The 14,191-nt window shown below is 51.9% G+C and overlaps 1 long non-coding RNA gene and 1 other non-coding gene across 2 annotated transcripts; one reads left to right on the top strand and one right to left on the bottom strand.

Moving 5' to 3' along the window:
* Window positions 1–336: 336 nt before the first annotated feature.
* LOC142047892 (uncharacterized) lies at window positions 337–3,107 on the top strand. Its single transcript, XR_012657193.1, has 3 exons — window positions 337–441; window positions 1,430–1,588; window positions 2,308–3,107. It is a non-coding gene; the product is annotated as an uncharacterized LOC142047892 (long non-coding RNA).
* A 10,533-nt stretch (window positions 3,108–13,640) lies between these two features.
* Window positions 13,641–13,722, bottom strand: TRNAS-AGA (transfer RNA serine (anticodon AGA)). Its single transcript has one exon. It is a non-coding gene; the product is annotated as a tRNA-Ser (tRNA).
* Window positions 13,723–14,191: the final 469 nt, after the last annotated feature.

Here is a 14,191-nt window from a genome sequence, read left to right as displayed (position 1 = left end):
CAAGAAATGGTCGGGGCCAAACTTTTTAACCACTGCCTTTTTTAAAGCTCATTCAGAGATGGGAGTCCCTGTCTCTTAGATACCTGGGGTTCTTTGCCAGCCGGAGAAAAGAGGTTTCTCCCTCTGTTTTTGTGGCCTTAACAAACCAGGTGCTGTGCCCCAGTTCTCATCTGAGATCCCTGAAAAAGAACATCTTCCCATCCATGAACAAGCCACGACCTATCTTTCAAATGAGAACAAAGAGACCCCTGGGACTTACAGACTAGCTGGCCTCACTTCCACAGCTGGAGAGATACTGGAATACATTATAAACAATCAGTTTGTCAGCAGCACTTACAGGACACTTTGGTTCTTAGGACTAGTGAGCATGGATTTGTCAAGAACAGATCATTCCAAACCAATCCTCTTTCCTTCTTCGGCAGGGTTCCGGGCCTAGTGGAGGTGGGTAAACAGTAGATGGAATCTAGCTCGGTGTTATTAAGGCTTTGGACACAGTCCCATAGGATATTCCCACAAGCAAAGGAGGGAAATGTGGTCTAGATGCAATCAGTGTGATGTGGGTACAGAGCTGGTTAAAAACCCAGACTCCAAGAGCCCTTCTCCACGTTTGGCTGTCCAACGGAGAGGGTGCACCTGTTGGATCCGACAGGGATCAGTCTGGGGTCTGGTACTATTCAATATTTTCATTACTGATTTGGAAAATGGACTGGAGAGCATGCTTCTAAAATTTGCAAATGACACCAAGCACTTTGGAGCACAGGATTGGAATTTAAAACGTCTTTAACAGATTGGAGAATTGGTCTTCTTGAGCCAAACTCCATGGCTGGGCCCCTCTCTCAAGACTGGGATGAAGTGAAACCCCAGAGCCAAACACTCCTCTTCCTGGGGAGTGTGCTGTGCCCTTGAATGGTCAGATGCTGCTTAGCACTGTCACAGCAGCTTTGACTGGGGGATTCTCCCAGCACTTTTCAATAGTGGGAAAGTATGAAATCCCCATCAATGGAACTCAGGAGTCCTGACTCCCAGTCCCCTGGTCAAGTGACTCCAGCGGAGCAGACTCCCTCTCAAAGGCAGGGGGAGCGGCCATGAGGGCCTGCTTGTAATTGCCAGCAGTGGGAGGGAGTGTGCAGCAGTGGTTAGCATAGGGGCCTGGAAAGAAGGACTGCTGAGTCTCATCCATCCTTCTGACACTTGGTGTAACCCTGAGCCAGTAGCTTCCCCTCCCCAGGCCTGTTTCTCATCAGTAGGGTTGGGGGCGCAGTTCCGACAACCCAGGGGGGTTGGGAGGCTCCAGGAAGGTGTATAAAGTGCCAGGATTTCAGGATCCTGGAGGCGCTGTGACCCCTGCACTAGGGTGACATTCTGCACCCCCTGCTGCTGGCCAAGTTTCTCCTTTCCCTGGCAATAAGACAGACTCTTGTTTTCCCAGCCAGCCGATCGCCCAGTGCCATCACCCTGCCTGCTGGCTTGGCAGGGTAACTCCTCAGGTCACCACCCCCTCTCCAGCCTGCCTTGGGCTTGGAGAGTGAGGAGAAGGGCGAGGGATGACACTGAACATCCTCCATCCATCGCTCCATCACCAGAGCAAGTCAGTGGAATTAGGGTTCCTCGGTGGCGTCCCCTGTTTGTCTGGGGAGATGCAGAAAGACGGGGAGAGAATCTCTCCCAAAAGACATTGGATTTGCAAACAGCCCCCAGGAGCCCCTCACTCTCAGACTTGGGAGGGGCTTCTCCAAAGCCATCTCCAGTGTGTTTGGCAAGGTCCCAGCAATGGGGCTCCCATCCATTCCCTTGTGGGAGGCTGTTCCCCAGGCTGAGAGTCTCTGAGCTGGGCCAGACCCAGGGAGCTGCTGAGCATGGAAATCAATAGGAAACGAGGAGGCCCTGGCCTTGCAATGCCTAGGGATGTTGAAGTGGGGAATGGTTTCCCAGGAGAAGTCCGGACTCCTGGGTTCTGTTTCTTCTCTAGCCTGGACGGGGGGTGGGAGGGGACGTGAGTGTGTCCTGGGCTGGCAGGAGGCAGCTGCTTGTCCAAAGTGACTGATGGTCTTTGGGACTGACCCCAATGCTTGAAAAGGACGAGACTCCCTGGTTCTTGCAGCCCCCAGGGATGAGGAGGGGGATCGTTGAGGGGGAGCAGATCATGCAATGAAGTCCTGCCAGTGTGTGTAGCCTGCATTCCCTGCACCCCTGTGGGGGGAGGAGGAGCTGCTCTGACTGGGGCAGGGATGGGGAGGGACCAAACAGGCTGGTTAATGAGAGGCTGCCTTGACCCCAGACTCACGCCTGCTCCCTGCTTGGTTCCAGGATGGCCAGGCTCCTGAGGATGTTCAGGAAGAAGGCTCTGCAGGTGGCTCCAGAGCCTGAGGGAAGCAGCTGCCATCTTCCCCAGGAGCGTAGCGGCCTCTCCGTCCCCACTGGCGGGGAAGGAGCTCCTGGCCGGGCCAGGAGGTGGAAGTACCCAGCTTTCTGGAAGAGGAAACTTGCTCCCGGCGCAGGCGCCGAGGTGGGAGAGGCACAGGCCAGGCCAAAATGGAGCTGGGCCAGGATGCGACTGGGCAGGCAGGACTCAGCCCAGGAGCAGAACCAGGCAGGGTGGCTCCAGGGCTTGTTGTGTGGGCAGCAGCGGCCCCAGGAGCCCAGCCCCGATTTCCAGCAGGAGGCATCGCCCTGTCCGGTCAACGGGGATCTTCCAGCCTTTCCAGGGCAGGAGGTGGAGGATCCCTCTCCCAGCCCCAGCAGCTCGGCCCGCTCCCCGTGGGACAGCAGCAGTGCCTGAGACTCGGATAGCAGCCTGGTCAACGGACGCTTCTGCTTTGTTCCAGGTGAGGAGCCAGGCTGGGCTCAGGGAGGGGTGAGAGGGGGCTGTGAACACCCCAGGCCCAGGCCCTCGAGCAGTGCTATGGGGGCGGGTTCCCAGCTCAGGTGTCTGGCCTGAGCCACTGAACCCCACTGACACTAGATGCTGCCACTTTAATCCTTGGTGCTCCATTGGGTGGGGGGTGGGAGGCACCTCCCAGGGAGTCCAGGACAGTGGTGGGGGGTCTCTTTGCTATGGACTCCTGAAGGAGCTGGGAGCTGATGACCCTGAGGCTACTTGGAATCAAATACATAGCCCATATTCATAACTTAAAATACAAAAATGGTACATGCATACAGCCAGCATAATTATAACCAGCAAATCATAACCTTGTCATAGATACCTCACATGCCAGCCTTTGCACAATATTGGCTGCACATATATAACAGTGGTGGCAGCAATGATCTCTACGATCCCAGTTCATATTAATAACATCACAGAAGGCTACAGAGAAGTGGGAGGGAGGTGTCTTCCAGCTGGTGTGTCTCGTCCATTTCTCTCCTGCAGGTTGAGCCAAGGTGGGAAGGGAGCGAAATGTGCCCAGGTGAAGGTTTTGCGCTCGGCCTTGAAGATTAAGCCCGCACTCCTCGGCATGGCTAGATCGGGGTTGTCCTGGGCTCTGTGAGGGGAGGGCTTAGCTGGGGTAAGGGGCAGACAAGGGGATTTTGTCTCTGATAGATAAGGGCTTTGTCAGTGGGAAGCTGTAGGTCACATGCTGGGGGTGACATTGGGCTTTGAGCTGGGGCCGCAGCAGCAGGGGAGCAACGTGTGTTTGTGTGGTGGTGGGGTTTCACTTGGTAAAATTGAACCTGCCAAGCCGCTCTCTCTGCTGGAGCAAAAGTCTCTCATTTATCTCCTCAACTCCCCTCCATGAAAATCTTCACCCCACCCCCCGGCGCTGAGAGACTCCCTCACTCCCATGGAGATTTATAATTGTTCAAACTCTTCCTTGGCCTTGTCCAAATAGTTTTCCCAGAAAAATGGTCAAGGACATTTCAAAGGAGAAAAACAAAACAAACCAGAGAAACCACCACCACACACAGTTTGGATCTGAATTTTTCTACTGAAATTTGGAGACAATAAAACTCATCCCTTTGTTGGCCAGAAACCAAAGCTAGACCTCCCCCACTATAGCTGTGACTTCTGCTACCGAACCACCAATGTGCTGACTCCTCTTGTGAGACATTCTCTGCACAATACTGCTGCTAATCCAGTTATGACTCCAGGAAACATTTTCCTTAGCCTGGTTCCGTGTGTCACTGGTTTCTATAGCAAAGATCAGTCCCTGGCCCTGTGGCCCAGACATCCTCATTCACATCAGGCTTCAAGTTGAGAATCATTTCCCATTCCCGCTCTGTGGGAGGGGAGACTTTTAAACGTGCTCTCTGTGCGACTGCACATGGCTAAGCAAAGAGAACAACCCAAATCCCCCTGTGCTTTGGAGCCAGGTTTGCGGTGGGAATTCTGTAGTTCAGATGACTTCACGCCTGGGCATTGTGATTCTTTACCAGTTTCTCTGGCATTGGGGCAGCTTTTTGTCATTAGCATGTGATGGCTGAGTGGTTAAGGCGTTGGAGTTGAAATTTCAATAGGGTTCCTTGGCGCAGGTCGAATCCTGCTCACAGCGAGGCCTGTGTTTTAGCCAGTCTCTCACCCAGGCAATACCTCTGTACAACCCTGACACACTTTCAGTTGTCTCCCCACCCCAAGTAAATCCTGTTCTGCTCCTTTAATAGAGATCCCTGGGACACCACCTCACACTGTGTCCCTGAGGTGTCAGACAAACTCTCAGCACCCTGACGTCTCTGCCACTCACCTGGTGCCCCATAGATCAGCCATAGCCCTGATTCTGCTCCTCTTCTAGAGAGCAAAGGAGCCAAGTCAGCGACTCGTGGGAGCTCTGGGGCTGCAGAACCAACAGAGAAAAAGAGGGTAGCTCTCAAGCACCCACTGGCAGCCAGCTCCCCACCCTCCACTACAGCGCCTTTTGCTGAAATCTCTCCTCTTCTGCCTTCAGCCCTCCCACTTGCCAGTGATCAGCTGTTCAGTGGGGTCAGGAGCACTGGGTGGGGAGGGCGAGGAGCAGGAACTGGAAGATATGGGGGAGGGGAGAGGAAGGTGCAGACTGGAAAGAAAATGGGACAGGGTGGGGGTTTTGGGGGGAAGGGGGAGGTGGAGTGGGGGAGGGCCTGGGGAGGAAAGAGGGGATTTGTCCCAGACCCTGGATCCCTCTAGGCCAGCCCTGAAGGAAAGACTGACAATCACAGTGACAATAAACTGACCAGCCTTGTGGGGAGACAGAGGGAGATCAACACTCATCAGGTCTCTTCTCCCCCACGGTGAGCCAGACACTGCTCTCTCCTGGCTCTCACTCTAGCAGCTGGACACCAAAAGGAGCCATTTCCCCACAGGAAGTGCATTGAGTGCCCCTGTGGTGCTGCGGGGGCTGGCGCTGCTGCTGCCTGTGGGGCTGGCAGGGGGGCTGATGTCTGCACAGACTCTCAGCTGCCAGCCGGGGGGCACTTGGGACCTTACCAGACTGACTCAGTGAAGACAGGGGGTTGACAGAGCAAATACAGATGCTCTCCAGAGCATGGAGCAGCATCCCGCCCATGCAGCCAGGCAATGAGCATTTCCCACAGCCTGGGAGCCGAGAGGAGAGGGCGGTAGCTGCTGTTTCCAGCTCCTACTGAAGACAGGCCCATGTCAGCCAACGGACACTTCTTACTCACACACAGCTAAGGGCGTCGGTTCCTCCACTCGTGGGGATGTGGAGCAGCCGTTGCATTTTCCTGTTCGCACTCCTCTGCGGTGTGAAAATAGGGGAAAGGGAGGCAGAAGCCCACTTCCCTCCCAAAATGACGCCCAGTGGGGGAAGCCAGGACAACAGGGTGGGGCTAGCAAGTGGTGGCCAGACTCTCACTGACAGGGTCTAGTCTAGCTCAGGGTCCAGCTCAACTCCTCCCTGCACCACTGGCTCCCAGTCCCTTTCACCACCAGGTCAACCCGGGCACTAGGGCAGGAACAGGGTGAGGCAGCAAGTCAAGCTGAGCAAGGCAGGCAAAAGCCAGTCTTGTATTCATGGGCCGCTCTCACAATGACGTCCCTTTTTGTGTGCAACTGCTTGCAAAACCTACCGGAAAGAGAAGCCACAGGCCAAAGTAATCCCATGCAGCTGCCAAAGTAGCTCAGTTGGGTGAGCGTTAGACTGAAGATCTAAAGGTCCCTGGCTCTTTCATCCTGCTTTGTGCAGGGGTGACTTGTTTTCTGGGATCACAGCAGTCTCTGCACCCAAGGTGAGTCCCTGAGCTTGGGCTCTGCAGTAGGAAAAGATACTGTGGGCTTCTGCCCCTAGTTGCCTGGCCTGACCTTCAACAATGAGGGACGGGAGCTGTCTCTCCTACATGAGTTGTTGGTGGACCCAATATGACAGGAAGAGAGTGAGACAGGGTGGCCCTCAGGAATGGTGCCAGAGGGGGTGCTGGGCAGTGACAGGCAGGAATAGGGGGTGAAAACTCCTCTGCACAGCTGAGCAAGGCCAGTGCCCTGGAAGGGGCATCTGTGAAAATGGCTGTGTGGAAGGGATTTGGGGGCCCAGGAGGAGGGGCTTGATGTTCAGTGCCTTGGAGCAGCTGCACTTGGACAAGGTGGGTGTTCAGGAAATGCGCATTAAGAAGTCTAGGGTAGCTTGATGGGCTGAAGGTGATTGGTGGAAGGGCCCATCTCTCTGGTCCTCCAGGCCAGTGAAGAATGATGGGATTGGAGTCTTGTTCTTCACATTCATGGTGCGAGTACAGAAGGTGGTGGAGCTCCAACCAGGGAAGGCATTACTGGTGGGGTTTGTGCTCTGCAGCATGGGTTACGGCTATATTAGTGTGGATGGTCCCCAGTTAAGGGGTAAAAAGAAAGTTCATGGAAGGAACTGACTCCCTTCCTCTAGACCGCACAGTGTTTGGTGTCGGGGGTGGGGGCAGGATTTCAATTGTTGCACTGCCCTTAGGACTGCTGGTCTTGTTTTTCTGACCGTCAGAGGAAACTCTTCTATGATGAGCATTGCCTGGTGCAGGTCTGTAGCGAGGTTGGCTTGGAGAACTTCTTTCTCTGTAGTGGAACCAGTGGAGGGCAGGCAGTAGCCTCCTATTCCTCTGACCCGAGCTCACACCAGCTGCAGAGGGGATACACCTTTCTGCGGGGAAGCCCAAGAGTCACACTGATCAGATTTACGTGAAGGAGAGCATGTCCACAGCCCAGTGCAGATTGGTGCTAATGGACTTTTTGGATCACGCAGCTCTCACCATGTGATCAATGTGGGTGTAAGCAGAGTCAGGATGAGCTCTACCCTGACATCTGGTGGTGAATTATGGGGAGTGCGGAAAGGAATTTCAGGTATTTGCATTGCCACACCCACTCCACCTAGCATAGCCCATGGCAGCCTGGGATGCTTATTTTGACAGCTCTGGGATCCCCAATTTCTTTGTTATTGGGGCAGAAGGAATAAAGTGTTGTCACCCGATTATGTGAATGAGGACCTATGAGACTGCTTTATGACAGAGATGTCTCACCATGAAATAAGTAGCACTTGCTAGACAAGGGACTTGGGTGCCAAAACCCAGTGAATTGAAAAAGGTGGATGATTGGTGTGTGTTTGGTAATTTGAGTGTATGGGGAACCAATTGCATGTTCTTCTTTTTCCACTGTTGAAAAACAGAGCTAATTTTGATTCCATTAGGAATCCATCTAGAGGTTGTTGAACTGAATTCAAGTTGGGCTAATGGTTTACTGGCATCTGGGCTTCTCTACTGCAAGCTGAAATCAGTAAAAGAGCTAAGCTTACTGAGTTGAAATCACTGAGTGCCGTGTTAACTAGTGGGGGAGCCTAATAGATCTATTGCTGAGTGGAGCAATTTACAGCATGTTGGAGCAGCCCATGGAACAGTGAGTGGAGTGGAGCGGTTTGTGGGAGCAGCTCTTTGCTTGGCTGGAGGAGTGGCACAGGTAGTGGAGTGGAGCTGGTTGTGGTGAAGGCTGTAGTAGAACTCCATGGAGAGGTGGAGCAGTTTGCAGCATGTTGGAGCAGCCCGGCCCTGGCCCATGTAAGGTGCCCTTTAACACCCTGAGTTTACCGCCCCCCCCCGTGCATTTCCACCCAGGCTGGGGGGTAAAACTCTGCGGATAAACTTTTGAACTCTGGGGTGGGACAGACCAGAGATTTTGGGTTTTTGGACTTTGGGGTGATTGGACTTAAGACACTAAGGGGGAAAGGACAATGCCAAACATACTGGGAGGTGGGTTTTTTGCTTATGGTTGTCTTATAATCCTGTTTGTGGTGTTTCTGCAATGTGATGCCACATTGTTTCCCTCCTTTATTAAAAGGATTTTGCTACACTCAGACTCCGTGCTTGCGAGCAGGAAAGTATTGCCTCGTAGAGGTGCGGTATGTAATTGTCCCAGGTCACTGGGTGGGGGTTCAAGCCAGGTTTCCATTGTGCTATTGAAACGGAACCCCTGGATACTGAACCCAGCCCTTGTTGCTGCCAACTCAGAGGGGCAGAAGGGTTAAATGGGAAATTCCCTGACCCAGGGCAGAGGATATTGGAAGCTGAACATCCAGATCTTGCAAGATAAAGGAGCAGGGGGTGTGAGGCCTGGCGGTGTTTGCAGAACGGGAAAGCATCAGAGAGTTCTATGGCAACCAGAGGGATTGGTGGGAGTCTGTGAGGGAGGAGTTGGCGGCTTTGTTCTGGTGGTCGGGGAAACACTGCAACATTAAAGAAACCAATGGTGCCAAGTTCTGCGGCATCATCTGTGGGATTTCCACAAGAGCATCCAGGCTGAGGAGCCAGTCAGTGTGTGACTGTACGACCGGATCAAGCGACAGTTGGCCGAGTTTCAGGAGATGAGGCTGCAGCTGGCTGGTTTGAGCGGAAGCACAGAGTGAAGGGAGAGGTGGCCTCCCCTGATATTTTTGCAGCCTACAGGGAATGAAGACAAAGCAGGGAGATGCAGGGACTCAGGGCAGGACCCCTCGAATCTGATAGTGCAGGATCACAGTCGCTGGGGGAGGAGAGAGAGTCCCACGAGAGGAAGCTGCTGGTGGGAAGCAATAAGTGCAGAGTGCAAACCAGCCAGCTGAGAGTCACAGGGGTCTAGAAAATGTGATAGCACCAGGTCCCATGGTGTAATGGGCAGCACTCAGGACTTGGAATCTGAGTTCAAATCTCAGTGGGACCTCCTGGAGATATGTTAGTTTGCTGCAAAGCCTTGTGGCTCAAGGTGTTTGGCTACCCTTATGCTGGGTGACTGATGCCCACTGGAGATAGGTGGCTATAGGCTGGAGTCTTAGAACTTAACAGTCTGGCTAGAGATTCCTGCGGGTTGACCATATGGTTGTTTCTCACTGCTTCACCTGAAGTCCCCAACTTTGGTCCCTGCAGCTGCCACACTCTTCCTCTTGCCCAGATGGCATTTAAAGGAAGGAGTGCCAGGGTCAGGCTTAATAGTCAGGGCTAGGCAGGAGGGAGGAAGAGTCCCAGGCTGGAGCCCCGCACACCTCTTCTCCTCTGGGCACCTAGAGCAGAGGCGGCTGGTGCTGACAGCTTCAAGGGAAGCTTAAAAGCCACAGAGCAACCGAGGACAGGGCAAGAGAGGGGAGAACCATGCCTATGTGTGGCCAGCAGACAGCCACAGAGACACCCGGACAGCCTGCTCCCTGCTCCCTGCCATGCCGAACCCCCACTGAAGGCCACCCACAGACCAGCATTCGTTCTGCGACCAGCATCACAAGGTGGTTGGAAAGCAGGTGGGGCCTCTCACCGTTCCCACTCAAGGGGCTCCTTTTGGAGGTGAGGCAGGAGATATTTCCCCCAAGAGGCTTTTCCCAGCTGCTCAGAAGCACAGAGGTAGCCGGTGTTTGCTCTTGAAAGGGGTTAATATGTTTAGGCGGCCTGGCTAGCTCAGCTGGCAGCACCTCTGGCTCTTACTCTGAAGGTTGAAGTTACAATTCCCTGTCTGGGTACTTGGGGCTCCTCTTCAATAATACAACACACAATCTGCTTAAGCCCCCACCCAATAATCTGGGGAAACTAACCCTGGACACTGGGTGCCTCTAAGAGGCGATACTTTCCCCACTCACAACCACTGAGTGTAGAAAAGACACCAAAAGCTCTTTGGATGTGCCCCTTCCTTCACTGCACCTCACCCACAGCGGCTGTCCTGGGTCAGTGAAAACTCAGAGTTCACCTCTCACCTCCTGGGGGAAAAGCCCCTTTCTCCCTCCGCTGTCTGGCCACATTGCCGGCCACTTCCCATTGCACCCTGTCACCGCTCTGCTGGCCAACCTCTCTGCTCTGGGACGTCTTGTGGTCCCACCAGGAGTGGAACAGGCTCCCTAAAAGTAGCAGCCACCAGAGCCCAAACAGTAGCTCCATCCCTTCCACTCGCAGACACACCCCTGCACCTCCCCAAGGCCCTGCTCCTGTGCTGCCTCTTCCGCAAGACCCCGCCTCCTACTCACTCCTGTCTGCCCCCTCCCCCCCTAGTCTCCCTTATGGTCATTACAAAGTGGTAAGGCAGATCCCTCCTATTTTTAAAAGCCCTGAGGTGTTGTTCCCCCCCTGTTCAGGCACCCCTGGGGCCCTGCACTTCACACAGCTCTACCTGATTTCAGCTGTTATTGAGGGAGCCTCACTGCTAGCTCAGACTCAGCAGTTTCTTGCACGAGAGACGCTGTCCCAAAGCAGGACTAATGCTTAGACCTGGTTATCAGTGATTTCAGATCTGTTGGTCTGCAGCAAGACTCTCCATTGAGTCTTAATCAGCTCTGTTTTTACACAGGGAAGAACAAAAGGGTCAAATGGTGCCTGGGTTCTTAAGAAGAATCCACCCCACCAAGTACCAGCACTTGTCGCTACATGCTCTCAACCCCACTGAGAATGTTTTGGGGTCACTCCTTGCCTTTATCAACCTAGGGGTCTTGGAGAAGCACAATTAAGAGGTGCTCCAGTGGCAATTGGTTAGTGCCTATGTCATAAACAGATGGTTAAGGGTTAATGTCTCTTTTACCTGTGAAAGGTTAAGAAGCTCAATGAACCTGGCTGACACCTGACCAGAGGACCAATGGGGGGACAAGATACTTTCAAATCTTGGTGGAGGGAAGTCTTTGTTTGTTGCTGATTTTTGTTCGGTTTGCCCTTTTTTTTTTTTTGCTCTGGGCTAAGAGGGACCGGACGTACACCCAGACTTTCCAATCTTTCTGAATCAGTCTTTCATGTTTCAAAATGTAAGTATAGCCAGGCAAGGCGGATCAGTCTTATGTTTGTTTTCTTTCAACTTGTGAATGTTTTCCTTTTGCTGGAAGGATTTTTACCTCTGTTTGCTGTAACTTTGAATCTAAGGCTGCGGGGCGGGGGAGATCCCTCTAGTCCATATGAATCTGAATACCCTGTAAGCATTTTCCATCCTGATTTTACAGAATAAATTTTACCTTTTCTTCTTTAATTAAAAACTTTCTTTTTAAGAACCTGATTGATTTTTTCCTTGTTTTAGAATCCAAGGGATTGAGTCTAAACTCACCAGGGATTGGTGGGAGGAAAAGGAAGGGGAAGGGTTAATGCCTCATTTGTTTAGGATCTAAGGAGTTGGATCAGTGTGAGCTTCTCAGGCAACCCAGGAGGGAAAGTCTGTGGAGGGGAAGAAAAGGGGATGTTTTTTTCTCTGTTTTAAACCAAGGGGTTTGGGTCTTGGGTTCCCCAGGAAGGTTTTGGGGAGACAGAAGTGTGCCAAACACTATATTTTTGGCTGTGCAGCGTACCAAATTTAAGCTAGTAATTAAGTTAAAAGTGATCATGCAGGTCCCCACTTTTTGGACACTAAAGTTCAAAGTGGGGGGAAAAAACCTTGCTAGCCTAGTATTGTAGGGCAGTGCTGAGAGGAGCTTATGCTGAGGTTGTGAGTTCAAACCTCATCTAGAGGCTGTTTTGTTAACCAAGGCGCATCACCCCTCATTTGGCTCTGTGGAATGTAGAATTCCAGCCCAGGACACTGAGGGGGGAGGAGTCAAAATGCCCCTTTCAATTAATACCTCCTCTCCAGGGCACAGGTCAGAATCTACAATCCTTTCTCCCCACCCAACCCCTGTGCCAGGATCCCTCAAGCAGAGCCGGAGTCCTTGCCATGGCGTCTTCTGTACTATGACAAAGACAAAGGGACAGGGGCAAAACACTCAAATCCTGCTGTGCGGGGAGCCAGGTTTGCTCTTCACATTCTGTCGTTGTACATTTCCAGGTCTGGGAATGTTCCACAACAGCATTTAATGGAAGCTGCCTGCAGAACAAGTTACCTGCACAGAGCTTCCTGTGGAGGAGGGGTGGGAATTAGTAACATTTGGAGGATCGTTTGGAATGAGCCCTGCTTGAAAGGTTTGTCTCTGTTCATATTTCACCTTCAATGTTCTGTTGAGGGATCTTTAGTATATTTTTGTGAGGTTAATAACTGTCTTCTCAACTTTATTTACTCAATTTAAAAATTGATGTTACTTGATTTTTGCATCTCCCCATGAAACTACAACTGACACGTGTGGCTTTCTACAGGGGGTCATGATGTTAAAGTTGGGGAATTCAGTCTCTGTACTTCTGAGGGAGTGTTGCTTTTTTACAGCTGCCTCATTGCCAGGCACAGCAGGCTGTTAGCTGCACCCACTGTCCTTGCCAGGGGCCCCTGCTGAACCCTGGCCGGCTGCACTGCCATTCTAGGTTGACTCAGCAGGTGAAGAAGCTGCTATGGAGCAATGTAGAGCAGGTGCAGGAAGGAAACGGGGTCACTATTCACATTCTGACCTGCACAATTTTCTAAATTTGGGAATAGATTCATAGATTCATAGACTTAAGTTCAGAAGAGACCATTATGATCATCTAGTCTGACCTCCTGCACAATGCAGGCCACAGAATCTCACCCACCCACTCCTGTAACAAGCCCCTAACCTATGTCTGAGCTATTGAAGTCCTCAAATTGTGGCTTAAAGATGTCAAGGTGCAGGGAATCCTCCAGCAAGTGACCCCGTGCCCCACGCTGCACAGGAAGGTGAATATCTGAGAACAATCCTACGGGGAAGGTGAATGCAGAGCAACGACACTGGAGATGCCCAGACCTCCAATGGGGGCAGCATGGAAATTAATAATGGGACGAACATTTACGAAATTAGCCACCACTGACAAGATTTCTCTCTGTTCCTATTTCACGCTATGGTGATAGTTAGAGGAATCAGTACAGATTTTTACTATATTAATTAAACAATTTTATTTTACCAAGCCAAAAACCTAGTGTCACTTATTTTTTCTCTGTCCTAGCAAGTAGGAATTGAATTTTGTGACTTTCTGGAAAGTGCAGCGAGATTAAATGTGGGGAATTCAGTCTCTGTGTTTGTGAGCTGATGTTTTCCTCTCACAGGTCAGTGCCTGCATTGAAAGACCATGAGGGATCTAAGGGCTGGTGTACACTAAGCACTTACCTGGCAGAGCGACGTCTCTCAGGGTGTGAAAACCCCCCACCCCCAAAACCCATAGAGTTAAGGTGACCTAAGCCCTGGTTAGATAGTGCTGAAGAAAAGGAAGATCTGTTCTGTCAATGTAGCTAGTGCGGGGATGAGAAAACTCCTCCAGTTGGTGTCTGCTCCAGAGTGCTATAGCAGCATTTTAAGTGTAGACAGAGTGAAACTAGATCTGGCTCCAGTTCACACTGTGGATGCTCAGACACTAAGAGCGCAGTAATTACAGCACGGTGCTTGCGTAGTTGGCAGGATTTGAACCTGCGCGGGGAAACCCCAATGGATTTCTAGTCCATCGCCTTAACCACTCGGCCACAACTACTTGATATTCATTTGTTTGACTACACAATGATTCTGTTCTCACTAAATTGTCACTTCCATTGTTTGCTCAGACCAGCTTCCCCAGCACACTCACGGCTGCGCATCAGTGTAAAAGTGTCCTTGGCTGAACAGCGAGAATTCCTGCCCATTTCCCTTCCAGCTGGAGCAGGGTGAGAGTGTGTTTGTGTTAACGACATTGCTGTAGATTGTTGTTCATTCCCCACTCTGATTATTCAGACAGTCCCTTTCCTAGTCAAATCTCCAGCACATCGTTCCAATAGCAGGGGACAGGATTTCTCTGGGGCACTGAAATATTTCTGGCGGCTGGTGCATGAACTCAGCATTGCATTCCACCTGGACTAACAACAGCAACAGAAAGAAAGAGCCGAGTCAATAACTCCCTGGCAGGGATGCAGGTGGCCACGTCCCCTCTGTCTGCCCATTGCCATTGCAGGAGGGAAGGGTTCACT

Source organism: Chelonoidis abingdonii, chromosome 18 (assembly GCF_003597395.2).
Source record: "Chelonoidis abingdonii isolate Lonesome George chromosome 18, CheloAbing_2.0, whole genome shotgun sequence".
Taxonomy (NCBI): domain Eukaryota; kingdom Metazoa; phylum Chordata; order Testudines; family Testudinidae; genus Chelonoidis; species Chelonoidis abingdonii.
This window is presented reverse-complemented; position numbering and strand designations above follow the sequence as displayed.